A 6,000-nucleotide genomic window follows, 5' to 3' on the forward strand; every position below is an offset into this window, starting at 1 on the left:
GGGATTAAAGATCAAGGCAGGCTCCAGCCTGTGCTGCAAACAAGCGGGCAGAGGAAACAAGGGAAGCCAGACTCCAGCCCTGAAGGTGATCTGTGACAATGTGACGCTGCCAGTTTCTTCTGCACTCCTCTATGCAAAGGTAGTGAGTGTGGGCAGCAGGTCGAGGGAAGTGATTCTCCCCCTCTACTCCACTCCACTCCTATGAGACCCCATCTGCAGTCCTGTGTCCAGTTCAGCAGCTCCGACGCAAGAGGGACACGGACCTGCTTCTGTGAGTCTAGAGGAGGCCGTGAACATGATCGGGGAACAAAGTACCTCCTATGAAGACAGGCTGAGGGGTTGTTTAGCCTGGAGGCTATAAGGTGCTGGGGAGATCTTATAAGAGTCTTCCAATACCTAAAGGGGGGCTACAAGAAAACTGGAGAAGCACTTTTTACAAAGGCATGCAGTAACAGGACAAGGGGGAATGCCTTTAAACTGACGGAGGGGAGATTTACATTAGACATTACGCAGAAATACTTCACTGCGAGAGTGGTGAGGCCCTGGCACAGGTTGCCCAGAGAAGCTGTGGTTGCCCCATCCCTGGCAGTGTTTAAGACCAGGCTGGATGGGGCTTTGAGCAACCTGGTCTACTATAAGATGTCCCTCTCATTACACAGGGGTTGGAACTGGATAGTCTTTAAGGCCCCTTTCAACCCAAACCATTCTATGATTCTATGCAATGTGAGTGATGGTGTGTCTGCAAGGACAGAAGCACACCTGCCTTGGCTGTGCTGGCCATCCACACCAGGCTTCTAACCCCGCAGCAGCAGGGCTGGCTGAGAGGAGCCAGGTCTCCTCTCAGTGCCACCCCCTGCCCCACAGTGCTCACTGAGGCAGAGGCAAGTTGCCCTTGGCAGGCTCCTGCTTCCCTCCTGGGACTATAAATAGAGCCAAAATGACTGATTCAGACAGAGGTATCTCAGAGCTGGACATATGAGTGAAGGTAAACGAATCCTACTCACCAGCTCTGAGTCATGATTCCTCCACAGTTTTTCACCTGAGGCTGCACAACTATCTAACACCCACAAGCAGGACGTAAAATTACATCCTGGCCAAGAGTCATCTGTAAAATGCAGGATACAAAACTTGGCAGTTTTATCATAAATAGCCCTTAGGCCTTCTAAAAACAAGCCATGCAGGGAAAATAATTATGGCCAAATAACCGTATGCTTTAACAGGACTGCAGATCTCTGAAAGTTAACTTCAAAATGATGTTGTAGGAATGTATTTATTGCTCCTCGGGGATAAAAATAAAACTATCATTTAATTTGACTGCTACGGCTGAAGCCTCCCATCACATCACCAAAGCTGCAATCTCCCTGGTTTATACAGCACTGTAAGCACCACTGCTAAACCCGTATCAGCTCCGGAATCCTAACAGCGTAAAATCATAGAACCACAGAATAGTTTGGGTTAGAAGGGACCTTCAAAAGCTCATCTACCCCAATGCCCCTGCAATGAGCAGGGACATCTTCAACTAGATCACGCTGCCCAGAACCGTATCCAGCCTGGCCTTGAGTGTCTCCAGGGATGACGCATCCACCACCTCTCTGAGAAACCTGTGCCAGTGCTTCACCACCCTCAATGTAAAACATTTCTTCCTCACTTCCAGCCTGAATCTCCCCTCTTTCAGTTTAAAACCATCATCCCCCCGTCCTACCACAACAGGCCCTGCTAAAAAGACTTCCCCATCTTTCTTATAGGCCCCTTTTAAGTACTGAAAAGCCACAATAAGGTCTCCCCAGAGTCTTCTCTTCTTCAGGCTGAACAATCCCAACTCTCTACAGCTTTTCTCATAGGAGAGTGCTCCATCCCTATGATCATTTCTGTGGCCCTCCTCTGGACCCTCTCCAACAGGTCAATAACCTTCCTTTGGTGACCAAACTAAGTAGCTGATACTTGAAGCTGCAGAGAGAAAGCATTTCTGTTGTAACAATTTTATGCTGTCATTTTAACAAACTATAAATAGTTTTAAAAATATTTACTGAAGGCCCGATTCTGCAGAACTGAATTTACTCAGTGGTGTTATGTAAGAAAGGACTGCAAAACAGAGCCTGAGACAGGGCTGATGACACTGCTCTAGAAATAATATATTCCATTTTCACACATTCCACTTTTACCTGGTTTGTTAAATCGGTAAGCTTGCACTGTTATTCTTCCCTTCAAAGAGTATCCACAAATCTCTAGTTATCTGATGATGATGAGCTGGAATGAAAACTGGCATTTATGGCCCCTTTATGCCAGTCTTTCCTCTCTTGCTCAGAAAAAGTTTTGCTATAAACTTAACCAAACATTATAAAAGGGTGGGTTTAACTGAGATATTCATCAAAGATGATGAATTAAGCATCTCTCTGAAATACTTGTAACATTGTCAGTTAACTTCACTGAAAAGATTTACAGTACTTGAAGTACCCTGGTAAGTGTAATGGATCAGTGATGTGCTGGGACGAAACGAAGATGATCTGGGTCAGGCATTTCTGCCCATTGTCCTGCCTGCCTGCCTGGGGTCCTGCACTCCCAGATCCCCAGGCTGCTAAAGGAAACTCTTGAATTTAGCCTGCCTATCCAAGTGCAGTAAAGTCAGTGGCACTGATGACACAGTGGGTTGCTCTTGTATACCACATTCTATTCTTACGTTAAACCAGGCCTTGCTTTTAGGCCTACAACCAAACATACTGCAATTCCTTTGCAACACAATGACAACAGTAATAGAAATAATAATAATAATCATAACTATAATAATAGCAGAATATATCCAAAGAGAGCAGAAAGGAAGTCAGCAATAGTAACTCCATGGCATAATTCATTTTCATCAGAGCACAGGGAAGTTCTTCCTCACCCCCAGTTTCCCACCAGTGTAATAGACATATTTAAGGGCACAGGTGGACACATCCAAAGCCAGAGGAAAACGAAAACAAGAGCTCTCACTGTTAACATTCCCCCTTTACCTCTACCTCCCACAGAAGGGGACTGGGGCAAATATCCAGGTAGGGGCTTGCAGCAGCACAACTCCCCCAGGCCACAGGATCCAAGACCCTGTTTCCTGGGAGCTCTGCAGGGACCTACAGGGTTTGCTGGCCACATCCACTCCCCCCTGCAAAGCCATAGATGTTACCAGCTGAGGAGGAGGTATGCTCCAAGCACACGTTCTACAAACAGTTCTTACTCTCTCTCAAAAAAAAATCCCATTTAAACATCAGTGATGTTGTAAAACCACCATGATCTGCTTGCCTACAAGAGAGAACTTCGAGGCTGCTCTCCCTTGACTTACCCTAAATGGAGACATGTATGCCCAAACCCTTCTGGTTTATGCATTCAGGTGGAACAGCGTTTGACTGAGAGGGATCGAATACCCATCCTCTGCTCAGCACTGGCAACAGTAAGTGGAATGATGAAGTTCAAACACCCATCTTGAAATAATCCAATTTGGAGGTTTTGCCTCAAGCAGATGAACAACTCGCCGTTGGTATGGCCTTTCAGCCAGTGGTGTATGAAGGTCAGATGATGCCAGGGAATTTAAGAAAAACCATAAAGTATTTCTAAATCAGTTTCATACAACAGCCTATTGAAATTGATATAAAGTCTGACTCACTGCAATCTTCATACATTTAATGGATTTTTCCACACTCCAGTTGGGCTCCACACCAACAGGAAGAAGGTTATTTTCCTCAGTGAAGATCATTAACAATTCATATGCAGCAGTTTCTACCATATGTGGCTCATCAGCTGACTGCCTTGATCTGTTAACCAGTCTGGTGGTGAGCTTCTTCTAGCTTAAATGAGGAGCACATTATTTTATACTTATAATAGTATTTCAGAGGATGATACTAAAGCCATTTGCTGTGAAAGAAATGATGCTTTTATTCAGGAACATGGTTGTTTAATCATCCTCTATTTAAGTGTGTTGTTCACTTTTTTCCCCTTTCTCCTGTATGCTCGCGGGGGAAGAAAGAAATGTGGGAGGACATTTGCAAGACATAAAAAGCTTCAGAAGTTTCCAATTGGTACCATGCACTGATAAAACCTTTTTTCAACTGGCTAGAAAACAAGACCAGAGAGAAAGGAGGGGGAAATCCATAGTAAAGAGTAGTTTTCTCACTTCCAATCACTGCTTAGGTCACTGAGAAAGGTATGGAAACGTCTCTTTCCATTCACCCAGAGAAAATGTTGGGTTTTAATCAAATACTTTAGAAAACTTACAGATTTCAAAGCATTTTTCTACATATGTCAGCACTATCTCTATTGCACTTCCTCCCTACACTGAATCACTATTTTGCAAGTATCCAATTTCTTGTTAAACATGAGCAATTAGAGGAAACACAGGAAAAGAGGAAATCACGATTCCACATCAGCCTTATGCAAAGTTATAGTTACTGATACCAATGAAGTTACTATTGTGTGGAATGAGAAAAAAATGTGTGATACACTTCTCTAAGCTGCTTACATTCTGTGCCCAATCTCAGGTGAAAATACTCTCACTGACATACAAGGCCCTGGTCAAGCCCTACAAATTTGTCAGTTAATGATGGTACCCTTACTCCTGCAGTCAAACACATGCTGAAGTACACGCTGAATTCTGGCCTTCTGTAGTACTGAAAGGTACTGACTTCAGGGTACTGATTGCATCTTTTTCCATAATACATATAGTTACAGTCATTTATTCAATGAAATTATATTTTAAATGTTCATTTCAAGCCTGGTCATCTCAGAACCCCAGAACAGTCTAGATGTATCACACAAGCAAAATGTACTTTTTCAAGGAATAAAAACCTCTGCAAAATAAAGCACCAAGAGCAACCAATGCATCCACACAGTCGGATGGTTTGGCCCAGAACACATCTGTTTTCAGAAAACAGAAGACAGATCAAATACAACCTTCAGTTATTATGTCTACCCTCCAAGACTCCTAATCCTACTCTGTGAAACCTGTATCTACTTCATAAAAAAGGTAAGCTGAATTATTCCAAAACCAGTATTTAATGGTTTATGCATTGACAGGAAAACACAAATTGCTCCTAAGCTATATAAATATACTGCCAGAAAATATGTAAAGGAATTTTGGCCATTTTTCTATAATGTTCAAACAGCCAGAAATACAACTTTTACAGACACAGCAAAGGGCCATAAAGAACCATTCCAGTTGTGTTTGTTTTGAAAAGAAACTTGTTTTTAAAATAAAACTTATTCATGTGCTTGCAACCAGAAAGACAGAGGAAGCTCTGCCTCAGGCAACTCTAGGGCTCTGGTTCTCACCTCTCATGCAGTTTGGGGGAAACTATCAACCTCCACATGCTCAACACCCTCATTTTTTATTTGCCTATAGGGATTGGAAAAGAATCTACAAAGCTGAGATGTAATACACAGCATTTTTAGTTCAATGCTGACCCAGAGAAGTCAAACCTGAGGTTAAGTTTTTAATAATTTAAGATGCTTCTTACCATGTTCAAGGGACTGCTCCAGAGGTTAGTATGAAGTTGGGGCTTTTTTTCCCCAGATACCAACAGAACTATGGTGATACCAATTACCTGCGTGTGGTGTTGTTCTAACACTTTATGGACCTAGACAGCTGAATTAACTACCTGCATTTTTCAGGTGTTCTTCTTAGATGGCATCAACAATGAGCTTTACTGTATTATCAAATGCCTACCTTCAAAATATAAACATGAATGCTGACAACCCTGGGAAACTGAACATGATTATTATAGCACTACTTATGTTTTATGGTACAGGAATAACACAGCATATTGTTAGCAACATGAAATCAGCTTAGTGGCTACAGAAGCAGAGTTGAAATCAATCAAGTAAGATTCCTTCTCTGAAAAGATGACTTGACAAAGACAATAATCAAGATGTATTTTGTAAATGGTTTGGCTGATGCTTCCAAAGGCATGAAAAAGGCTTAAGTTATTCAAGATAAAAGATTCTAGTAAATAAAAAAATATACTGTTTCATTTATAA

The sequence above is a fragment of the Melopsittacus undulatus genome, chromosome 1, assembly GCF_012275295.1.
Source record: "Melopsittacus undulatus isolate bMelUnd1 chromosome 1, bMelUnd1.mat.Z, whole genome shotgun sequence".
In the NCBI taxonomy this organism is placed as follows: domain Eukaryota; kingdom Metazoa; phylum Chordata; class Aves; order Psittaciformes; family Psittaculidae; genus Melopsittacus; species Melopsittacus undulatus.